The sequence below is a fragment of the Lampetra fluviatilis genome, chromosome 49 (assembly GCF_964198595.1).
Source record: "Lampetra fluviatilis chromosome 49, kcLamFluv1.1, whole genome shotgun sequence".
Classification (NCBI taxonomy): domain Eukaryota; kingdom Metazoa; phylum Chordata; class Hyperoartia; order Petromyzontiformes; family Petromyzontidae; genus Lampetra; species Lampetra fluviatilis.
Genome location: NC_136323.1, coordinates 3,641,056 through 3,666,398, shown reverse-complemented (window position 1 = coordinate 3,666,398; position 25,343 = coordinate 3,641,056). Strand labels below are relative to the sequence as shown.

The window sequence follows — 25,343 nt, the reverse complement described above, 5'->3', positions numbered from 1 at the left end:
TGTTGTTGTTGTGTATGTGTGTATAAATAGTGGGGATCGGTAGTGCAGTGGTTAGCGCGCTGCGAACCTGAACCTGGAGACCCGGGTTCGATTCCCACTCACGGCCAACATCAGTGAGGTTTATCTGAACCGGTCCTGGGCCTCCCCTAGGTCGACTCAGCCTCAAATGAGTACCTGGTGTGGTGTGTAAACATCACGACTGGGGAGACAAAGGCGGCCGGGCGTGGTGTTGGCCACTCACCCCCTCGTGTGCCGTGCCGGCCTTCATAGGTGCTCGCTAACAGCACTTGCCCCAACAGTCTATTAAGGCTACACGGGGGATCTTTCTTTTTGTATGTGCTCATGTGTGTGTGCACATACTGTATTTACATGGGGGAACGGTGGCGCAGTGCTTAGCGCACTGCACTACAAACTCCGGCAACCCGAGTTCAATTCCCGCTCACGGCCAACATCGGCGACGAATATCTGCACCACTCCCCCGCACATCCCGTAGGTCGACTCAGCCTCAAATCAGCACCTGCTGCGGTGTGCAATAAGCATCAGCGCAGTACGGGGAAGACGACAACAGACGGGTGAGGAGCTGCGTGACGTGCCGACCTTCATAGCACTTTGCTTCACTAACGGCACTTGCCCCGACGGCCTGTGTAGGCTACACAGGGGACATGTGTCTCTGTACGTGTGATGTGTACGTGTGTGTGTACGTGTGTGTACGTGTGTGTGTGTGTACGTGTGTGTGTGTACGTGTGTGTGTGTACGTGTGTGTGTGTACGTGTGTGTACGTGTGTGTATGTGTGTGTGTGTACGTGTGTGTACGTGTGTGTGTACGTGTGTGTGTGTGTACGTGTGTGTGCGTGTACGTGTGTGTACGTGTGTGTGTGTGTACGTGTGTGTGTGTACGTGTGTGTGTACGTGTGATGTGTACGTGTGTGTACGTGTGTGTACGTGTGTGTGTGTGCACGTGTGTGTGTGTGTGTGTACGTGTGTGTGTGTACGCGTGTGTGTGTACGTGTGTGTGTGTGTGTACGTGTGTGTGTGTACGTGTGTGTGTACGTGTGTGTACGTGTGTGTGTGTGTGTACGTGTGTGTGTGTGTACCTGTGTGTACGTGTGTGTACGTGTGTGTACGTGTGTGTGTGTACGTGTGTGTGTGTGGTGGGGAACAGAAGTGTAGCAGGTTAGCGCTACGCTACGAACCCGGGCGGCCGCAGTTCGCTCCCCGCTCACAGGCAACGCCGGTGACGATTATCTGCACCGGTCCTGGGCCTCCCCTAGGTCGACTAAGCCTCAAATGAGTACCTGGTGCTGCGTGTACACATCGCCAATGGGGAGACAAAGGCGGCCAGGCGTGGCGTTGGCCACCCGCCCGCTCGTGTGCAGTGCCGGCCTTCGTAGATAGGCGCTGCTCGCGAACGGCACTTGCCCCAACAGTCTGTTAAGGCTTTAGGGGGGATCTTTGTATTTGCCTTTGTTGTGTGCGAGTGTGAAGTGGCTATGATGACGGGCCAGGAGATGTGTTTATTGTGTGTGTAACCCCATTGGAGCACCGTGCTGGGTGCAATTTAACGCCTCTTTGTGGAGCGGGCTAAGTGAGAATTGGAATGTGCGGGTGCATGTACCATTCGGGAGAGAGCGGGGGGAGAGAGCGCGGGAGTGAGAGAGAGAGCCCGGGAGAGAGAGAGAGAGATAAGGGATGAGGAGGAACAACGATGGCGAGCTCAAGACTCCAAGAGACTAGCAGACAAAGATCCCCCGTGTAGCCCCAACAGACTGCCGGGGCAAGTGCTGTTAGCGAGCACCAAAGAAGGCCGGCACGGCAACACGAGAGGGGGTGGGTGGCCAGCAACACTCCGAACCGCCTTTGTCTCCCCAGTGGCGATGTTTACACGCCGCGCCGGGTACTCATTTGAGGCTGAGTCTACCTGAGGGAGGCCCAGGACCGGTTCAGATAATCGTCACCGGCGTTGGCCGTGAGCGGGAACCAAACTCGGGTCGGAAGCTTGCGTTGCCACCGAAACGTCGTGATTTAATTTGAATTAATTTGCTTTCTTTTAACCCACGTGACTTTACCGAAAAAAACATAGAGTATGAATCCTTGCAGTCACGAAAGCTTCAAATCTAGAATCGGGTCGTAAGATTCGTGGCGCGGCGTAGCGCTAACCGCTGCGCCACCGTTCCCCACAAATATACACGTCCATATATACACGTACACACAGAAATCGATACGCACACTTCCACAAAGAGATGCACAAATACACATCGCTCTTGACCCCCCCCCTTCTCCAGCCCGTGCTGCACCCGTTTAGCCCCCTCTATCCTTCCAAACAGAAGCTGCTTGGGGCAGCATGCGGTGGCTGGGCATGCGGGCTACGTGACCCAGCCAACGCAGCCTCGCCTGCCAGAGGAGCTCAATGTTTGGGACCGTGTCCAGACGTTTCAAGGATTTGTGAGCTCCTCACACTGTGATCCAACCTGGTTAAACGCAGGATGGATTGTATCGGCAGGCCGGCCAGAATATTTCTAACCGGCGCAGATGCTCCTTTAAAGGGGGTCCCACGTTTCGCGTGACTCTGGCCCCGGAGCGTCGTGTGGAGCGACAGGCCAAGGTAGTTTGCATACTTATTCTGAGGTTTTTTCGGTAAAGTCACGTAGGTAAAAATTTTAAATTAAAATTAATAAAAGTAAAATAAAATTGGAATTTCTCATTTACTTGATACAGCTATCGTGCTGTGACGGTTCCACCTGAAGACGGAGGCTTGTGTTGCCTCCGAAACGTCGTGATTTTTATTTTACTTTTATTTTACTTTTATTAATTTTAATTTTTTACCTACGCGACTTTACCGAAAAAAACCTAAGAACATGAATCCTTGCAGTCACGAAAGCTTCAAATCTAGAATTAGTTTGCAAGCTGTCACGTCACCGACGCGGCAGATGAAAAGACAATGCCGCTCGACTGATTCTGGAGCGAGACCTCCGATGCCAAACCGGTTGCGGTCCTAAGCACGCACACTGACCCAGCTATGGAAACGTCTCCATGCCATCAGCCACATAAGCAGCACAGCGGACCCATCTTTCCAAACCCCAGTGTCCAAGCGGGCAGTCGTGATGACGACAATTTATAACGCCGCGCTATTTGTGTACAGGCACAGGGTACGCAAAGCTCAGTCGTTTTCATCTTCTTGGTTCTTTCGGTAAAGTCACGTAGAAGGGAAGTAATAAAATAATAAAAATAAAACACAATAAAATAATTCTCACGACGTTTCGGCCACAACGCAAGCAGCCGTCCTCAGGTGAAAACCAGGTCCGTCGAGGCGACAGAGTCTGAATGAAACAGCACACGAGCTTGGAGCATGTATATAAGCTGGGCGCCTTTGTCAAGGCGAATTATTTTATTGTGTTTTATTTTTATTATTTTATTACTTCCCTTCTACGTGACTTTACCGAAAGAACCAAGAAGATGAATCCCTGCAGTCACGAAAGCTTTAAATCGAAACTCAGTCGTTTCATTTCTAATTGCGGACCAAAATGCCGCCGTGGAATTTGTGCAGTTTTCTCCCCCACCCTCTCCCCCCACGAGACGGTGGGGAGAAAAAAAAAATCGCAGAGGAGCGCCTGGAAAGGCAGCCAGGGAAACCAGCGGTTGCCCCAAGTTCTGTGGTCCTACAGCGGATCGGAATCGTTCGGCCTTCCGCGCCGCGTCGAGCGGTTCACGCAGCGCGGTAACGATCGGCGCGGTGGGCTCCGTACGGTGCGGAAAAAGTTCAACGTACACACAGGGGCGCCGCGGTGGCCAGGAGATGTTAACTACCTCGCCCGGTGTGCAGGAGGTCGCCGTGGGTTCGATGCCGCACTGACGCCTGCTGCTGTATATTTGGAGTTTGTGTGTCTTCTCTCATCATCATCATCATCATCACGGTGGCGAGATGTTAACTACCTCGCCCGGTGTGCAGGAGGTCGCCGTGGGTTCGATCCCGACCCTGACGCCTGCTGCTGTATATTTGGAGTTTGCGTGTCTCTCTCTCATCATCATCATCACGGTGGCTAGGAGATGTTAACTACCTCGCCCGGTGTGCAGGAGGTCGCCGTGGGTTCGATCCCGACCCTGACGCCTGCTGCTGCTGTATATTTGGAGTTTGCGTGTCTCTCTCTCATCATCATCATCACGGTGGCTATGATATGCTGACTACCTCGACTGGTATGCAGGAGGTCGTGGGTTCGATCCCGACCCTGACAACGCCTGCTGTATATTTGGAGTTTGCGTGTCTCTCTCTCATCATCATCATCACGGTGGCTAGGAGATGTTAACTACCTCGTGGTGGTCGCGTGGATTTTTACTCCGTGTCCTCCGGTTTTTCCCTCCACATTTAGATTTAGAATCGACATCTCTACGCGTTTTAGAGTATGTGGCTGCGCAACATTCCCACGTGATGATAATAAGCCCACTTCATTGAGCTATGCAGCTCGGTGGGCCTTGCCTGGTAAAATAACAAAAAAATGTAATTTTCGATTTAAAGCTTTCGTGACTGCAGGGATTCATCTTCTTGGTTCTTTCGGTAAAGTCACGTAGAAGGGAAATAATAAAATAAAAAAAATAAAACATAAAAAAAATTATTTGATTATCTTTTATTTTTATTATTTTATTATTTCCCTTCTACGTGACTTTACCGAAAGAACCAAGAAGAAAAATAGTTTAGTTGATACGTACATTGCAATGTAGGGCACCCTGCACGCAATCACCGCCGCCCCCCCTCCGCTCAACAGTTTGCCCGGCGCTATTCCTAAAGGCACATCCAGCCAGCCACTCACAGAGGGTGCGCTACTTCCTCCAATATTTAAGGCTCTGCAGCCCTAGCGAGGTCAACCCCACCCTTGGCACCGTGACGTTGTTACCTGAGCTCATGGGATTCCGCTCCCCCCAGGATATCACGGGGGAAAAAAATACTCATTAGACGTGCGGGTCAAGAGATTGGATCACCGCTCTTTTAAACGCACTCTGTTGTTGTTGTTGTCGTATCCTCAAATCTTGTAACTCAATTTGAACCCACTTCCCAATGTGGTATCGACTGCAAACTTGGTATACTTATGTCATACTGATGACAATACTATATTCTATCCAAAAAAAGAACAAAAGTATTTTTAAACATTCTTTTTTACATGTTATGTTTCGCCTTGGGTCTAATTGTCCACGCTCAACTGACGTTGGCTGTAAATCACCACGGCCCCTTACGTTATGGCAAGCTTTGAGGACACTTCCTGGAGTCGTCGAGTTTTGCCATTACGAGTACGGTACATTTCATTAAAGCGTGGTTTTAAAAAAGTATTTTTAAATATTACTTATTTCCTTACGGATGGTTATGAGTGTGGCACTGCAGGTTCCTTTCCCGATGGAATAATAGCGGAATTCGTGCTGCTGAGGCTGTTACCACCTCCTCGGCAACCCACGACCGCCACCCATGCTCGCAGCGCCGCTCGGCTCTCCAAACCTCCTCAATCATGGACGTGTGACCTTGTAGACCATTGTTCTTCGTTGCAAAGCCCGCGGGCAACCAGCGGCCCCTGATGGCCTTTAGTGCGGCCCCTGGTGGCCTTTAGTGCGGCCCCTGGTGGCCTTTAGTGCAGCCACTGGTGGCCTTTAGTGCGGCCCCTGGTGGCCTTTAGTGTGGCCACTGGTGGCCTTTAGTGCGGCCCCTGGTGGCCTTTAGTGCGACCCCTGGTGGCCTTTAGTGCGGCCCCTGGTGGCCTTTAGTGCGGCCACTGGTGGCCTTTAGTGCGGCCACTGGTGGCCTTTAGTGCGACCCCTGGTGGCCTTTAGTGCGACCCCTGGTGGCCTTTAGTGCGGCCCCTGGTGGCCTTTAGTGCGACCCCTGGTGGCCTTTAGTGCGGCCCCTGGTGGCCTTTAGTGCGGCCACTGGTGGCCTTTAGTGCGGCCACTGGTGGCCTTTAGTGCGGCCCCTGACGTGCAGGCCCCGACAATACACAACAAGTGAAAACACCCCCCCCCATTCTGCTGTTGTCTAATCCCCAATGGTTTCAAATGCGTGGCGGCCCTCGCACTGATGATGTCTTATCGGCGAATGTGTCCGCCCTCTGAAAACGAGTCAAGAACACTGATATTGACGGTGGGAGTGGGCCTGCTCTCAGCTCGCCGTTACACCGCCGACATCAAGGCAAGGGTCTCTGGGGAGGTCTGGGCTGGGTACTCGATGCAGCCACAGCAGCTGCATGAGCCACAGTCCTGAGCCTCACACATTCCCCTCTTTCTTCAAATCACATCCCATCCACCCATATCCCTTCTCTCTCCACCTCTCCCTTCAATATCTCCCATCTGTCTCTCCCTACGCCTCTCTTGCTCTCAATCTCTCCCCTCTATCTCCTACCTCTCCTACCTCTCCCATCTCTCTCTCTCTCCTCCCTCATATCTCTGTTAGCTCTTCCTTCTATCCACCTCTTTCTCTGCATATTTCTCTCTTGCGCTTCTCTCTCCAACCTTCCTAACACATTCCTGCGGAGGGAGCTGGTAGGAACGTTGGGTTGCTCGGTCAATGGCCAGGGTCAACGGCGGCGTGGTGTATTCCGCAAATATGCCCGACTGTGAGGGCGGGCACAAGCCGGCGTGAGTAGGTTAAACGTTGAGTTTTATTAGGGCACCACGGGGTGACCAGCCCCTCCCCACCCAGCCCCACGCCTCCCACCCAGCCCCTCCCCACCCTCCCCACCTAGCCCCTCCCCACCCTCCCCACCCAGCCCCTCCCCACCCTCCCCTCCCAGCCCCTCCCTGCACGACGGATGGACGGACACAATAATCCCCTGTGGGCTGGTGTAACCAGGAGGTTCGTACCAGTATTATCATTCCCCTATCTTTAGCCTCTCTCTTCCTCCACTCCCTCCATGTTCACATCCATTTCTCTCTCCCCTCTGTCTCTCTCCTTGCGCTCTCCCCTCTCCTATGCTCCTCTTTCCCCATCTCTTCCCCCTCTTCCTCTCCCGTCTCCTCTCTTCCTCGTATCTCCTACTTTCCACGCAATTACCCTCCGTCTTCCTCCACTCTCTCTCCGTGTCAATCCATCTCTCTCCCACACTCTCTCTCTCTCCCCCCGTGTTCTCCCCTCGCTGTGTTGAACAGGCCCTACGCGTGTAAGGACATTGTTTCATTCATTAAATGTTAAATAATTTTCGACGAATGATTAATTAATTAGACCGATCCTTTTACTTATGCATAGCTCTGTAAGAACAGCGAGAACACACATGCACGTACGCACACGTGTAAGTATACAAGTGTAAGCACACGCGTGTGAGTACATGTGTTCACGCGTGTACACGCACGATCCACGATGCGCACATGTAGACACACGTGTACACAAAGGCAAAGGTCCCCCCGTAAAGCCTCGAATGACTGTTGGGGCAAGTGCTGTTAGCGAGCACCTATGAACTCCAGCATGGCACGGCACACGAGGGGGTGGGTGGCCAACACCACGCCCGGCCGCCTTTGTCTCCCAAGTGGTGATGTTTACACATTGCAGCAGGTACTCAATTGAGGCCGAGTCGACCTAGGGGAGGCCCAGAACAAGCTCAGATAATCGTCACTGGTGTTGGGCGTGATCGGGAACAGAACTCGGGTCAACGGGTTCAGAGCGCAGCGCGCGCTAACCGGTGTGCTATTGAAGTGTGTATACACACATTCAAACACATGTACACACCAAACACACTTGTACACACATACACACGTAGTAGTATACACACCTCTACACACACGTATATAACGCACACAACAACAACAGCCGCAAAGTGGTCGGTGATGTCACCACAGCGCCCGTGCCAGGCTAGGTGCACTTGGAGACCATCACATTAAGTGTGGGTGGCTCGCTGCTGGCAGGTCACAGGGCAGACCCCAGCGGTCAAAGGTTGTCTGAACTTGAGATGACTCATACACACCAAGACAAAGACACAGATAAGTGCCTGTGATTATTCTGTTTGTCGATGATTTACCCTCTAAAGAAATCTGGCCGTGTCTCGCACCCCCAGAAAGGTCATCTCGCACGCCCAGATGAAGAAGAGCCACCGCTCCCGACTCTAAAGCCTCAGACTCTGGTATCCGAATCGAGTCCCAGTGACACAAAAGACAAAGACCACTCTTATAGCCTTCACAGACTGTTGGGGCAAGTGCCGTTAGCGAGCGGCACCTACGAAGGCCGGGCACGGCGCACAAGAGGGTTGTGGCCAGCACCACGGCCTGGCCGCCTTTGTCTCCCCGGTGTCGACCTGCGGCTCCGTAGAGGCGTGCCGCCCTTTCAGGGAACTGCTGCTTCGTTATTTATTCAGGACCGCCGCGGTCTCTTATTCACCGTGTGCAATGCGGCTCTTGCAATACTGAGGGGTTTTTCGTTTACCGAATTCGAACAACATTTATTTGATTCTCGATTTAAAGCTTTCGTGACTGCAGAGATTCATCTTCTTGGTTCTTTCGGTAAAGTCACATAGAGGGGAAATAATATAAATTTAATAAAATAAAACATAATAAAATAATTCTCACGACGTTTCGGCCACAACGCAAGCAGCCGTCATCAGGTGAAGACCAGGTCTGTCGGGGAGACAGCGTCTGAATTATTTTATTATGTTTTATTTTATTATTTTTATTGTTTCCATTCTACGTGACTTTACCGAAAGAACCAAGAAGAACATTTATTTGTTATAATTGGTTTTTTACCCTTCTATCTGGCAACAAAACTGACACCTTTTTTTTACAAGGAGTCATGTTTGCATAGACCACAATACCTGCAGCCATAATGCAAACAAAAAACATAACTCTGATAATGTATGCACTGTCCTTGAAGTTGATTGGTCCACACCCGAGACAGCTTTCCTTAGAGCCTAGTCTCACATGGGTTGGACCAGATGACGCCAAAAGGCGCACAACTCAAAGACAATGCACCATCAGAGTATGAGAGCTCGGGGCAAGCATTTACACCATTGGAACCTCATTTGCCAGTAAAAAATATGATAATTGTTTTTTTACCCTTCTATCTGGCAACACAACTGACACCTTTTTTTACAAGGAGTCATGTTTGCATAGACAACAATACCTGTGTAGAGGTGTAATTGTGCATGGGCACGGATGGCTAACAAACACAAGGGGCGTGGTTAGAGCCGTACACAGAGGAGGTGCTCACACCGACGTCCGCACCTGCATCCCCCACGGGCCCCTCCCGGGGGGCCGAGTACTATAAAAGGTGGTGAGCCGGAGGGCTCGAGGTCGAGTATCAGCTTAAACCAGCGAAGACTGAAGACCAGCTAGAATAGGCCCCGGAGCTCCCCTGGCTCGCTGTCCTTGTCAGGGCCGACCAGGGCAAGCCGGTGGCGTGGCCCCGAGAGCCCAGACTGACGTTCTTATAAGAGCCGGTCTGGAGACTCAGGGTGCCGGGATCCCAGCTTGACCAGGGCTGGGATAGGTAGCCTCCCCTAGCTCCGTAGTGGAGGACTTGGGCGTAGGTTAGCGGGGTTAGATGTTGTGTCTCCCTGTTAGCCGAGTGAAGGGGACGATAACCCCTTAAGTACTGTGTGTACCCGTTACTGTGCACAAGTTGGTGTTAATAAATAAGTGTGCCTCCGACCCCGTCGTCAAGCCTCCTGAATACTTACTACACCTGCAGCCATAATGCAAACAAAAAACATAACTCTGATAATGATATGCACTGTCCTTGAAGTTGACTGGTCCACACCCGAGACAGCTTTCCTTAGAGCCTAGTCTCACATGGTGTTGGACCAGATGACGCCAAAAGGCGCACAACTCAAAGACAATGCACCATCAGAGTATGAGAGCTCGGGGTAAGCATTTACTCTCTGGCAATATGATAATTGGTTTTTTACCCTTCTATCTGGCAACAAAACTTCTGTTGTTATTTTTTACTGGCAAATGAGGTTCCAATGGTGTAAATGTATTTGTTACCCTCCTTGTGATTTTGGTGGCCGACCCCTGACCATGGCAGGGGCCTGGGACCGGTTCAAACATTCGCCACCGATGGCTGGCTACGTGCGGGAGTCGAACTCGGGGTCAATGGGGTCGTAGCACAGCGCGCTAACCACTGTGCCACCACTCTCTTCAACAGACTGCTGGGGCAAGTGCTGTTAGCGAGTAGCACCTATGATGGCCGCGCACAGCACACGAGGGGGTGGGTGGCCAACATTACACAAACAACAACAGCAGCAGCAGCAGCAGCAGCCGCCACTCGGCACTAAGTGTCTTGTTCCTTCACCATCGCACTCGTGCCAGGCTAGGTGCACCTGTACACACCTATCCACTGTGAAAGAGGAGGAGGGGGGGGGCGGTGTGAGGTGTGGGGGGGGTGTTGGGTCTGGGCACAAGTCCCAACCCTTCCCTCAATTCTTCCCACTGAGTTGGGAAGGTGAGAGGGGAGGGGGAAGGGGTGATGACCCCCCTCCCCCCCCCCCCATCGTCCCCACCCCCCACGGCGTGGGCGCTGATTAACGCTCGGATCTCAGGTAATTAATGAGGTCACATGTCCCGCCACGCACGCCAATGTGGGGGGCCAATTATTCCCCCCCACACCCCGCCCCCCACACCCCGCCCCCCACACTCCTTCTTTTCACCCCCCCCCCCTTTCCCAATTATTAAGTTGTGTTTAATTGATTTTGCTAATTGATTGGTTATTAATTAATTAATTGGGCGCGCGCCTGCCCGGTGATGTCACGTGATCCGTCATCAGCAAAGATGACGGTAACAACGATCACCACCGCCATCATCGCCATCATCTTCACCATCATCGCCATCATAACATCACAGCCATTACCAACACGACCATCATCATCATAACATCATCCCCACCAATATCAACGTCATATTAGTGTAATAGCACCGTCATCAGGATCATGTCATCACCACCACCACCACCATAACATCGTTATCATCATCACCACCACCACCATAACATCGTTATCATCATCACCACCACCACCATAACATCGTTATCATCATCACCACCACCACCATAACATCGTTATCATCATCACCACCATCATCGTTATCCCTTGTGCTCGTTAACTGCTGGTCCAGACTTACCTAAGAGCAGCCTGCTGCAGAGTCTAGAGTTAGAGACGTTAGCCCGAGATGATCATCTATATTCTTGGTTCTTTCGGTAAAGTCACGTAGAAGGGAAATAATAAAATAATACAAATAATGTAAAACAATAAAAATTCTCACGACGTTTCGACTGCAACACAAGCAATCATCATCAGGTGTGGATTTCACACCTGATGATGATTGCTTGTGTTGAAGTGGATTTCACAACTGATGATGATTGCTTGTGTTGCAGTCGAAACGTCGTGAGAATTTTTATTGTTTTATATCTATATTATTTTATTATTTCCCTTCTACGTGACTTTACCGAAAGAACCAAGAATATGAATCCCTGCAGTCACGAAAGCTTTAAATCATGATCATCTATATCTACGAAGATTGGAGTCTAGAGCAAGCCATGAGAGTGTGGGTCTAGCGTGCAGTCTAGCTATTAAAAATTGACAGTCTTGAGTCGAATTTTTTTGACAATCCCCAAGGAACCGGCGTTCAGGGCGAGATGAATGACGCGAGATTTTGATCACCTGACAGTCTACGGAGATGTCGTGACTGCAAGGATACATACTCATAGTTTTTTCGGTAAAGTCACGTAGGTAAAAAAATGAAATTTAATTTAATAAAAATAAAATAATAAAAATCACGACGTTTCGGAGGCAACACAAGTCTCCGTCATCAGGTGGGACCGTCACAGCCAGATTTGCTGCATCAAGTGATGCCACCTGATGACGGAGACTTGTGTTGCCTCCTAAACGTCGTGATTTATAATTTTATTTTTATTAATTTTAATTTCATTTTTTTTACTTACGTGACTTGACCGAATAAACTACGAGGATAGTCTACGGAGAGTCAGAGATGCGAGTCCACAGTGAGGCGTGCAGGTTGACAGTCGACGAGTCTCACAGCCAGATCGAGTCCGTGGGAGAGTCGAGAATGCGATATTCTAGCGCTGCTGCGGTGCCCAACCTTTTTGTGCACCAGGGATCGGTTTCGTGGAAGACAATTTTTTCACGGACCGGGGGTGGGGGGGGGGGTCATCATTGGGTCTTTCCCCCTTTTCAAAGAAGCTCTCCGGCGACGTTTGTTTTTTTACTAATTCTGCCTAGGGCAGGGGTCGGCAACCAAAATAACAAGAAGAGCCATTTCTTTCCAATTCGGTACAAAATTCAGTATTTCAAGTGCCGCAATGCATCTATGTACATACGTACATATCGTCAAGAAGCAGCCCGTAAAGAGCCGCATGCGGCTCCGGAGCCGTAGGTTGCCGACCCCTGGCCTAGGGGTTAGAGCTTGTGGGCTTACCAACACTGTGACTGAGACGAGTGCGCAGTGCGGGGAAGAGGCACGCACGGAAGTGGTGAATAATAAAACAATGGGGTGGGCCACGCGCGGACTCACCGCTCACCACTATGCGGTGTGTAGAGTGTGTACACACACGGACTCACCACTATGCGGTGTGTAGAGTGTGTACACACACGGACTCACCACTATGCGGTGTGTAGAGTGTGTACACACACGGACTCACCGCTATGCGGTGTGTAGAGTGTGTACACACACGGACTCACCGCTATGCGGTGTGTAGAGTGTGTACACACACGGACTCACCGCTCACCACGATGCGGTGTGTAGAGTGTGTACACACACGGACTCACCACTATGCGGTGTGTAGAGTGTGTACACACACGGACTCACCACTATGCGGTGTGTAGAGTGTGTACACACACGGACTCACCACTATGCGGTGTGTAGAGTGTGTACACACACGGACTCACCGCTCACCACTATGCGGTGTGTAGAGTGTGTACACACACGGACTCACCACTATGCGGTGTGTAGAGTGTGTACACACACGGACTCACCGCTATGCGGTGTGTAGAGTGTGTACACACACGGACTCACCACTATGCGGTGTGTAGAGTGTGTACACACACGGACTCACCGCTATGCGGTGTGTAGAGTGTGTACACACACGGACTCACCGCTATGCGGTGTGTAGAGTGTGTACACACACGGACTCACCGCTCACCACGATGCGGTGTGTAGAGTGTGTACACACACGGACTCACCACTATGCGGTGTGTAGAGTGTGTACACACACGGACTCACCACTATGCGGTGTGTAGAGTGTGTACACACACGGACTCACCACTATGCGGTGTGTAGAGTGTGTACACACACGGACTCACCGCTCACCACTATGCGGTGTGTAGAGTGTGTACACACACGGTACCGGTCTGTAGCCCGGGGTTTGGGGGGACCCCTGGCCTAGAGGCATTCTGAGTCCAAAGTGAGATGGGTCGCAGTGCGACCTTTACTGCAGCCTTCCACCCCTTTGGTTCTCAACCGCAAAAAAAAAGTACGACGTGAATAAATACGCGGGGGGCTTGACGAAACAAAGTAAGTTGTAACTTACGTGCCCGTGCTTAAGTTGTGTTTTCGATGATTTACCTTCTAAACACAAATCTGGCCGCGTCTCGCAACCCCCAGAAAGGACATCAACGCACCCCCAGGTGAACATGAACCGCTGCTCCAGACCACACCACTAAAGCCTCAGAGTCTGGTATCCGACTCGAGTCCCAGTGACACAAAAGACAAAGACTGAACAGACTGTTGGGGAAAGTGCTGTTAGCGAGAAGCAGTATCTTTGAAGGCCGGCACGGCACACGAGGGGGTCGGGGTGGCCAGCACCACGCCCGGCCGCCTTTGTCTCCCCAGTGGTGATGTTTACACATCGCACCAGGTACTCATTTGAGGCGGAGCTGACCTCGGGGAGTTCCAGGACCGATTCAGATAATCGTCGTTGGCGTTGGCCGTGGGCGGGAATCAAACCCGGCTTGCTGCTGGGCTCGTAAAGCAGCGCCGACCGCTCCAGTGACACGCAAAGACAAACACACACACGCACACATGCGCACACACACACACACACACGCACACACCACACACGCACACACGGGCACGCACACACGCACACATGCGCACACACACACGCACACACACGCACACACCACACACGCACACACGGGCACGCACACATGCGCACGCACACATGCACACGCGCACACACGCGCACACACACGCACACACGGGCACGCACACACACACACATGCGTATGCACACACGCACACACACACGCGCGCACTGGGTATATCTGTAGTGAGAATTGACCCAATCAAAAAATAAACGGGACGATACAAAACCGGTACAAATTCGAGGTGTGTCACCAGTGAGCCCCCGTCATAGCAATGTGTAATTTCCACTACTCTAGAGGCACGTCGCCTTGTCCACGCTGCGCTAAAACAACGTCAGGAGGTCCTCCAACTTGGTTGCCTGCAAATCTGTGTTTCCGGATTGGGTGGTGGGGAGGGTGGGGGGGGGGGGGGTTGGAGAGATACAAAGACGGCCGGGGAATCGTGTGTTCTCCCCCACCACCCTCGCCCCCTTCTCCCCCCAACCCCCCACCTCCCACCACCACCCCCCCCCCGGCCCCCTATGGCCGGACCCGGTGCCAATTATCCCGGGTAACTTGGGCTGCCTTTAATTAGTATAACGAGTCTACGCGGGGAGGGGGGTGGGCACGCGTGGGTGTGTGTGAGTGTGTGTGTGTGTTAGTGTGTTACTGTGTGTGAGTGTGTGTGTTAGTGTGTGTGAGTGTGTGTGTTAGTGTGTTACTGTGTGTGAGTGTGTGTTAGTGTGTGTGAGTGTGTGTGTTAGTGTGTTACTGTGTGTGAGTGTGTGTGTTAGTGTGTTACTGAGTGTGAGTGTGTGTTAGTGTGTGTGAGTGTGTGTGTTAGTGTGAGTGTGTGTGTTAGTGTGTTACTGTGTGTGAGTGTGTGTTAGTGTGTGTGAGTGTGTGTGTTAGTGTGTTACTGTGTGTGAGTGTGTGTGTTAGTGTGTGTGAGTGTGTGTGTTAGTGTGTTACTGTGTGTGAGTGTGTGTTAGTGTGTGTGAGTGTGTGTGTTAGTGTGTTACTGTGTGTGAGTGTGTGTGTTAGTGTGTGTGAGTGTGTGTGTTAGTGTGTTACTGTGTGTGAGTGTGTGTTAGTGTGTGTGAGTGTGTGTTAGTGTGTGTGAGTGTGTGGTAGTGTGTTAGGTGTGTGTGAGTGTGTGTGAGTGTGTGTGAGTGTGCGTTAGTGTGTGTGAGTGTGTGTGTTAGTGTGTTACTGAGTGTGAGTGTGTGTTAGTGTGTGTGAGTGTGTGTGTTAGTGTTACTGAGTGTGTGTGTTAGTGTGTTACTGTGTGTGAGTGTGTGTGTGAGTGTGTGTGAGTGTGTGTGTTAGTGTGTTACTGTGTGTGAGTGTGTGTTAGTGTGTGTGAGTGTGTGTGTTAGTGTGTTACTGTGTGTGAGTGTGTGTGTTAGTGTGTTACTGTGTGTGAGTGTGTGTTAGTGTGTGTGAGTGTGTGTGTTAGTGTGTTACTGTGTGTGAGTGTGTGTGTTAGTGTGTTACTGAGTGTGAGTGTATGTTAGTGTGTGTGAGTGTGTGTGTTAGTGTGTTACTGTGTGTGAGTGTGTGTGTTAGTGTGTGTGAGTGTGTGTGTTAGTGTGTTACTGTGTGTGAGTGTGTGTTAGTGTGTGTGAGTGTGTGTTAGTGTGTGTGAGTGTGTGGTAGTGTGTTAGGTGTGTGTGAGTGTGTGTGAGTGTGCGTTAGTGTGTGTGAGTGTGTGTGTTAGTGTGTTACTGAGTGTGAGTGTGTGTTAGTGTGTGTGAGTGTGTGTGTTAGTGTTACTGAGTGTGTGTGTTAGTGTGTTACTGTGTGTGAGTGTGTGTGTGAGTGTGTGATTGTGTGTGTTAGTGTGTTACTGTGTGTGAGTGTGTGTTAGTGTGTGTGAGTGTGTGTGTTAGTGTGTTACTGTGTGTGAGTGTGTGTGTTAGTGTGTTACTGTGTGTGAGTGTGTGTTAGTGTGTGTGAGTGTGTGTGTTAGTGTGTTACTGTGTGTGAGTGTGTGTGTTAGTGTGTTACTGAGTGTGAGTGTGTGTTAGTGTGTGTGAGTGTGTGTGTTAGTGTGTGTGAGTGTGTGTGTTAGTGTGTTACTGTGTGTGAATGTGTGTTAGTGTGTGTGAGTGTGTGTGTTAGTGTGTTACTGTGTGTGAGTGTGTGTGTTAGTGTGTGTGAGTGTGTGTGTTAGTGTGTTACTGTGTGTGAGTGTGTGTTAGTGTGTGTGAGTGTGTGTTAGTGTGTGTGAGTGTGTGGTAGTGTGTTAGGTGTGTGTGTGAGTGTGTGTGAGTGTGCGTTAGTGTGTGTGAGTGTGTGTGTTAGTGTGTTACTGAGTGTGAGTGTGTGTTAGTGTGTGTGAGTGTATGCAAGTGTGTGTTAGTGTGTGTGTTAGTGTGTGTTAGTGTGTTAGTGTGTGTTAGTGTGTTAGTGTGTGTGCATGGGGAGCGGTAGTGTAGCGGTTAGCGCGACGCTGCGCTACGAACCTGGCGACCTAAGTTCGATTCCCGCTCACGGCCATCACGAGTGACGATTATCTGAACCGCCCATGGGCCTCCCCTAGGTCCACTCAGCATGGTGCTGGCCATCATAGGTGCTGCTACTCGCTAACAGCACTTGCCCCAACAATGCATGCCCTACAGGCTCAACCGGTCATCAGCAGTTACCCTGGTGTAGTAACCCTGGTAATATTGAGTACCACAATACCTCCGGTTACCATGGTGCCTTCCGTTACCATGATACAGGTGCTGTGAGGGAGGCATTCACTCGGCAGCGGACGCGGGGGCTGGGCGGTGGCCAGTGTGTGTGAGCGTCTGTGTGTGTGTCTGTGTGAGTGTGTGTGAGAGTGTGTCTGTGTGTGTGAGTGTGTGTGAGTGTCTGTGTGTGTGTGTGAGTGTGTGTGTGTCTGTGTGTGTGTTTGTGTGTCTGTGTGTGTGTCTGTGTGTGTGTCTGTGTGTGTGTCTGTGTGTGTGAGTGTGTGTGAGTGTCTGTGTGTGTGTGTGTGTCTGTGTGTATGAGTGTGTCTGTGTGTGTGTGTCTGTGTGTCTGTGTGTGTGTCTGTGTGTGTGAGTGTGTGTGTGTCTGTGTGTGTGTTTGTGTGTCTGTGTGTGTGTCTGTGTGTGTGAGTGTGTGTGTGTCTGTGTGTGTGTCTGTGTGTGTGTTTGTGTGTCTGTGTGTGTGTCTGTGTGTGTCTGTGTGTGAGCGTCTGTGTGTGTGTGTCTGTGTGTGTGTTTGTGTGTCTGTGTGTGTGTCTGTGTGTGTGAGTGTGTGAGCGTCTGTGTGTGTCTGTGTGTGTCTGTGTGAGTGTGTGTGAGAGTGTGTCTGTGTGTGTGAGTGTGTGTGAGTGTCTGTGTGTGTGTGTGTATCTGTGTGTATGAGTGTGTCTGTGTGTGTGTGTCTGTGTGGGTGAGTGAGTGTGTGTGTGTCTGTGTGTGTGTCTGTGTGTCTGTGTGTGTGTCTGTGTGTCTGTGTGTGTGTCTGTGTGTGTGTGTGTCTGTGTGTGTGTCTGTGTGTCTGTGTGTGTGTCTGTGTGTGTCTGTGTGTTTGTGTGTGTGTCTGTGTGTCTGTGTGTGTGCCTGTGTGTGTGTCTGTGTGTGTCTGTGTCTGTGTGTGTCTGTGTGTGTGTGTGTATCTGTGTGTATGAGTGTGTCTGTGTGTGTGTGTCTGTGTGTCTGTGTGTGTGTCTGTGTGTGTGTCAGTGTGTGTGTGTGTGTGTGAGTGTGTGTGTGTCTGTGTGTGTGTTTGTGTGTCTGTGTGTGTGTCTGTGTGTGTGTCTGTGTGTGTGTGTGTCAGTGTGTGTGTCAGTGTGTGTGTCTGTGTGTGTGTCTGTGTGTGTGTGTTTGTGTGTCTGTGTGAGTGTGTGTATCTGTGTGTATGAGTGTGTCTGTGTGTGTGTGTCTGTGTGTCTGTGTGTGTGAGTGTGTGTGTGTCTGTGTGTGTGTCTGTGTGTGTCTGTGTGTGTGTCTGTGTGTGTGTCTGTGTGTGTGTCTGTGTGTGTGTGTTGTGGGGAGCGGTGGTGCAGCGGTTAGCGCGCTGCGCTATGAACCTGGCGTCCCGAGTTTGATTTCTGCTCACGGCCAACACCTGTGACGATTATCTGAACCATTCCTGGGCCTCCCCCTAGGTCAGCTCAGCCTCAAATGAGTACCTGGTGCGGTGTGGAAACATCGCCACTAGGGAGACAAAGGCGGCCGGACGTGGTGCTGGCCACCCACCCCCTCGTGTGCCGTTCCGGCCTTCACAGGTGCTCGCTAACAGCACTCGCCCCAACAGTCTGTTCAGCCTTTGTGTATGTGAGTGTCTTTTTATTTATGTGCGTGAGAGTGTCTGTGTGTGTGGGAGTGTCTGTGTCAGAATAGGGAGCGGTAGTGTAGCGGGTAGTGTAGCGGGTAGTGTAGCGGGTAGTGTAGCGGATAGTGTAGCGGGTAGTGTAGCGGGTAGTGTAGCGGGTAGTGTAGCGGATAGTGTAGCGGGTAGTGTAGCGGGTAGTGTAGCGGATAGTGTAGCGGGTAGTGTAGCGGATAGTGTAGCGGGTAGTGTAGCGGATAGTGTAGCGGGTAGTGTAGCGGATAGTGTAGCGGGTAGTGTAGCGGGTAGTGTAGCGGGTAGTGTAGCGGATAGTGTAGCGGGTAGTGTAGCGGGTAGTGTAGCGGGTAGTGTAGCGGGTAGTGTAGCGGGTAGTGTAGCGGGTAGTGTAGCGGACAATGTAGCGGGAGTGTAGCGGGTAGTGTAGCGGGTAGTGTAGCGGGTAGTGTAGCGGGTAGTGTAGCGGGTAGTGTAGCGGGTAGCGCGATGCTCTCCAAACCCGGCGACCTGGGTTCAATTGCCGCTCACGGCCAACACCAGCGGCGATGATCTGAATAGGTCCTGGGCCTCCGCTAGGTCAACTCAGCCTCAAATGAGTGCCTGGTGCAGTGTGTAACCATCGCCACTGGGGAGACAAAGGTGGCCGGGCACGGTGCTGGTCACCCGCCCCCTCGTGTACCGTGCCGGCCTTCAAGTGCAGTTCGCGAGCACCTCTGAAGGCCGGCACGGCACACAAAGGGTGGGTGGTGAGCACCGCACCCGGCCGCCTTTGTCTCCCCTCGTGGCGATGTATTAATCGCACCAGGTACTCATTTGAGGCCGAGTCGACTTAGGGGTGGCCTACGACCAGTTCAGATAATCGGGTTCGGAGCGCAGCACGCTAACCGCCCCCCCACCCCCCCACACTGTAACTCGCATACATTCTCACTCAACAAGCACTTCCCCTCTCAAAATCCCACTTCCGATAATCCGCCTCGATTCCTGCTCATAACGGGATCCCATCTCTTCCTCAAACCCTTCCAATCCTCCTCATCAGCATCGTCAGCCATCATCTATCTACTGCCGGAAGGAAGGCCTACACCCAAGCCGACAACCAGCGTTCGCGATCCTGCCACACGGGCCCCCCCCCCGAGTCGGTTGGCGACGTACGGTGCGAAAGAAGTTCAACGTACATACATAGACTCACACGGAGACCCATAGACCCATCACACAGACCCATAGAGTCATCACACAGAGACTCATCACACAGAGACACATAGACCCATCACACAGACCCATAGACTCATCACACAGAGACCCATAGACTCACACGGAGACCCATAGAGTCATCACACAGAGACTCATCACACAGAGACCCATAGACTCACACGGAGACCCATATAGTCATCACACAGAGACTCATCACACAGAGACCCATAGACCCATCAGACAGACCCATAGACTCATCACACAGAGACATCGCACAGAGACCCATAGACTCATCGCACAGAGACCCATAGACTAATCACACAAAGACACAGACTCACAACAGAAACCCATAAACTCATCACACAGAGACCCATAGACGACTCATCACACAGAGACCCATAGGCCCATCACACAGACCCATAAACTCATCACACAGAGACATCGCACAGAGACCCATAGACTCATCACACAGAGACCCATAGACCCATCACACAGAGACCCATAGACCCATCACACAGACCCATAGAGTCATCACACAGAAACTCATCACACAGAGACCCATAGACCCATCACACAGACCCATAGAGTCATCACACAGAAATCACACAGAGACCCATAGACCCATCACACAGACCCATAGAGTCATCACACAGAGACTCATCACACAGAGACCCATAGACTCATCACAACAAGACCCATAGACTCACACGGAGACCCATAGACTCATCACACAGAGACCCAGACTCATCACACAGAGACCCATAGACGACTCATCACACAGAGACCCATAGACTCACACGTAGACCCATAGACTCATCACACAGAGACCCATAGACTCATCACACAGAGACCCATAGACTCATCACACAGAGACCCATAGATGACTCATCACACAGACACCCATAGATGACTCATCACACAGAGACCCATAGACTCATCACACAGAGACCCATAGACTTATCACACAGATACCCATAGACTCACAACAGAGACCCATGGACTCATCACACAGAGACCCATAGACTTATCACACAGAGACCCATAGACTCATCACACAGAGACCCATAGCTTGTCCTTCCCCCGCACTTCCGATTAGTGCAGTTGGCTACGTACGGTGCAAAAGAAGTTCAAATTACACACAGACAGATAATCGTCACACACACATACAGACATCCACACACACACCGCCTTCACACAACACCTACACAACTACAAATACACACGTACACCCCGCATACACACAATACCTACACACATACAAATACAAAGACTTCAGGATAGCCATACCAGACTGTTGGGGCAAGTGCTGTTAGCGAGCACCTATGAAGGCCGGCACGGCACACGAGGGGGTGGGTGGACAGCACCACGCCCGACCGCCTTTGTCTCCCAAGTGGAGATGTTTACACACCGCACCAGATACTCATTTGAGGCTCAGTCGACCTAGGGGAGGCCCAGAACCGGCTCAGATAATCGTCACTGGTGTTGGACGTGAGCAGGTATCGAACTCGGGATGCCACCACTCCCCATAACACAACACCTACAGTCCTACACACAAGTACACACACAGCACATTCACACAACACCTACACACACAAGTACACACACAACACCTACACACATACACACACAAGTACACACACAGCACATTCACACAACACCTACACACACAAGTACACACACAACACCTACACACATACACACACAAGTACACACACAGCACATTCACACAACACCTACACACACAAGTACACACACATCACTTACACACATACACACACAAGTACACACACAGCACATTCACACAACACCTACACACACAAGTACACACACATCACTTACACACATACACACACAAGTACACACACAGCACATTCACACAACACCTACACACACAAGTACACACACATCACTTACACACATACACACACAAGTACACACACAGCACATTCACACAACACCTACACACACAAGTACACACACATCACTTACACACATACACACACAAGTACACACACAGCACATTCACACAACACCTACACACACAAGTACACACACAACACCTACACACATACACACACAAGTACACACACAGCACATTCACACAACACCTACACACACAAGTACACACACATCACTTACACACATACACACACAAGTACACACACAGCACATTCACACAACACCTACACACACAAGTACACACACATCACTTACACACATACACACACAAGTACACACACAGCACATTCACACAACACCTACACACACAAGTACACACACATCACTTACACACATACACACACAAGTACACACACAGCACATTCACACAACACCTACACACACAAGTACACACACATCACTTACACACATACACACACAAGTACACACACAGCACATTCACACAACACCTACACACACAAGTACACACACATCACCTACACACATACACACACAAGTACACACACAGCACATTCACACAACACCTACACACACAAGTACACACACATCACCTACACACATACACACACAAGTACACACACAGCACATTCACACAACACCTACACACACAAGTACACACACAACACCTACACACATACACACACAAGTACACACACAGCACATTCACAAAACACAAATACGCACACTCACACACGCCTACAACATACAAAGACAACGATATCCCGGCAAAGCCTTAACAGACTGTTGGGGCAAGTGTTATGAAGGCCGACACTGCACACGAGGGCGTGGGGTGGGTGGCCAGCACCACACCCGGCCGTCTTTGTATCCCCAGTGGCGGCGTTTACGCATCGCACCACATACTCATTTTGAGGCTGAGTCGACCTACACACTCCAACTACGCACGCACCTCTACAAACACAACATTTACAAAACAAACATCTTACGCGCACACACACACACCTTATATACACACACATCTTATATATACACACACACATACACGCACTATACATACAAACCCATAAATAAGCATGCACCACAAGGAGTCTAAAATTAATGACTCAGGCTCACAGCCCTCCCCTCCCCTCCCCTCCACCCCCCACTGTGCCCCCCATCCTTTGCCCCCCCCCCTCCGAGTCCACCAATACCCAAGCCCCCACCGTCTCCCAGCATGCCTACCGCTACACTCTGGCCCCGTTAAACCGCACAGCTCACTAAATCACTCACTATTGCATTTCCTCCCTCCCCCTCCTCCCCCTCTCCCTCCTCTCTACCTCCCCTCCCTCCCCTCCTCCTCCCCTCCACCTCCTCTCCACCTCCTCCCCACCTCCCTTCCTCCCCCTCCTCTCCCTCTCCCTTCCCCTCTCCCTTCCCCTCCCCCTCCCCCCCACCTCCCCTCCCTCCCCCTCCTCCCCACCTCCCCCTCCCTCCCCCCACCTCCCCTCCCCCTCCTCTCCCCCTCCCCCTCCTCTCCCTCCCTCCCCCTCCTCTCCCTCCCCCTCCTCCCCACCTCCCCTCCCTCCCCCTCCTCTCCCTCCCTCCCCCTCCTCTCCCTCCCTCCCCCTCCTCTCCCTCCCTCCCCCTCCTCCCCACCTCCCCTCCCTCCCCCTCCTCTCCCTCCTCTCCACCTCCTCTCCCTCCCCCTCCTCCCCACCTCCCCTCCCTCCCCCTCCTCTCCCTCCCTCCCCCTCCTCTCCCTCCCTCCCCCTCCTCTCCACCTCCTCTCCCGCCCCCTCCTCTCCCTCCCTCCCTCCACCTCCTCCCCCTCCTCTCCACCTCCTCTCCCTCCCCCTCCTCCCCACCTCCCCTCCCTCCCCCTCCTCTCCCTCCCTCCCCCTCCTCTCCCTCCCCCTCCTCTCCCTTCCTCCCTCCCCCTCCTCTCCCTCCCCCTCCCCTCCCTCCCCTCCCTCCCCTCCCTCCCCACCTCCCCTCCCTCCACCTCCTCTCCCTCCCCCTCCTCCCCACCTCCCCTCCCTCCCCTCCCCTCCCTCCCCCTCCTCTCCACCTCCTCTCCCGCTCAATACCTCCCCCCCTCCTCTCCACCTCCGAGCCGCTCTTTATGATTTCGGGTTTAAGTGCCACACAGTAAAAACACTAAAGTCGGGGGGAGTCTTGCGTCCTCTTTGCTGGGCTGGAACTCGCCCCGGGGTACGAGGTAGTTGGTGGTGGTGGTGGCGTTAGTTGTGGTGGTGGTGGCGTTGGTGGTGGTGGTGGAGGTTTAATCAGTCCAGCACGTGCGCTGACTGCCCCTGGACACGCGGCAACCCTCATTGATTTAGCCCTGTCCGTCTGTATGTCTGTCTGTGTGTGTGTCTACACGTCTGTGTGTGGTGTGTCTTTCTACATATCTGTGTGTCTATATGTCTGTGTTTATACCTATGCCTGTCTCTCAACATCTGTCTATTTACATGTCTGTGTATATGTCTGCGCGTCTATATATAATGTGCGTGTCTATACGTCTACCCGTGTATCTATATGTCTGTCTCTCTGTGTCTACATTTCTGTCTGACGACTCTATACATGTCTGTCTGCATGTCTTGTCCATCCACATGACGATATACCGGCCCCTAAGCCTGCGCGACCAATTAATCTCTTACAAGGTCGCCTTGCTATCAGGAACTGGACCTATATTGCATTAAACTTCATTTGGAGCTTTCGTGACTGCAGGGATTATTCTTTGGTTCTTTCGGTAAAGTCACGTATAAAGATAAAATAATAAATTAAATACTAGCATACCACGTTTCGATTGCAACACAAGCAATCATCATCAGGTATAAATTAAATAGAAACACAAATTTAGTATACTTAGAAATGGAATGTAATACAACAGAGAGTCGGATAACATAACAGTCAACACCCTACCTGGTTGATTACAATCAACCAGGTAGGGTGTTTCTATTTAATTTATACCTGATGACGATTGATTGTGTTGCAATCGAAACGTCGTATGCTAGCATTTAATTTATTATTTTATCTTTATACGTGACTTTACCGAAAGAACCAAAGAACTATATTGCATCGTCTCTGTCAGTCTACCTGTCCATCTATCCATCCATCTATCCGTCTGTCCATCCACCTATCTGTCCATCTGTCTGTCTGTATCAAAGAGGGGAGCCCTGGCCCAAATTGGGACATCTTGTGAGACCAGCGTGGCACAGGTTTGGTGGAATTTTTTTATTTTTTAAACCCACCCGTACCGTGAGGGGCTCTTCATGCCAGACAGGTGAAGGGTGAGGACCGGTGAGGGTGAGGGTGAGGAGGAGAGGTGAGGGTGAGCGGGTGAGCGGTGCGGTAACTCACCCGCCGTGTTCCCCTTGGGACTGGCCACCTCCACAAACACCTCCATGAGCCTCTCCGGATTGGGCCTGCACCAAAGACAAAGATTTCGATTTAAAGCTTTCGTGACTGCAGGGATTCATCTTCTTGGTTCGTTCGGTAAAGTCACGTAGAAGGGAAATAATAAAATAAATAAAATACAACAATAATTATATCATTTACAAAACAATGCACCCATCCCATCAGGCCGAACGGCATTCCAGGAGTACAAATCATCAGCAAGCATTGGTCCAGGCAATCAGTTGTCGTTGACTCTGCTGATGAGACGCTGAAATGTCGAAACCAATCCTTGCCCCTAAACATCTGGGCAGTTAAATTTCGATTTAAAGCTTCTTTCGTGACTGCAGGGATTCATCTTCTTGGTTCTTTCGGTAAAGTCACGTAGAAGGGAAGTAATAAAATAATAAAAATAAAACATAATAAAATAATTCTCACGACGTTTCGGCCACAACGCAAGCAGCCGTCCTCAGGTGAAGAACAGGTCTGTCGGAAAGACAGCGTCTAACATTGTCTTTCATTCAGACGCTGTCTTTCCGACAGACC

At 51.3% G+C, this 25,343-nt stretch overlaps 1 long non-coding RNA gene across 1 annotated transcript in view; it reads right to left on the bottom strand.

The window, feature by feature from the left end:
* The window catches only part of LOC144948380 (uncharacterized), a 38,845-nt gene extending 13,961 nt beyond the window's left edge, over positions 1-24,884 (bottom strand). The window contains exon 1 of the long non-coding RNA XR_013640150.1: positions 24,765-24,884. This is a non-coding gene — a long non-coding RNA (uncharacterized LOC144948380). The remainder of the gene's footprint in view (positions 1-24,764) is intronic.
* Between the last annotated feature and the right edge of the window lie 459 nt (positions 24,885-25,343).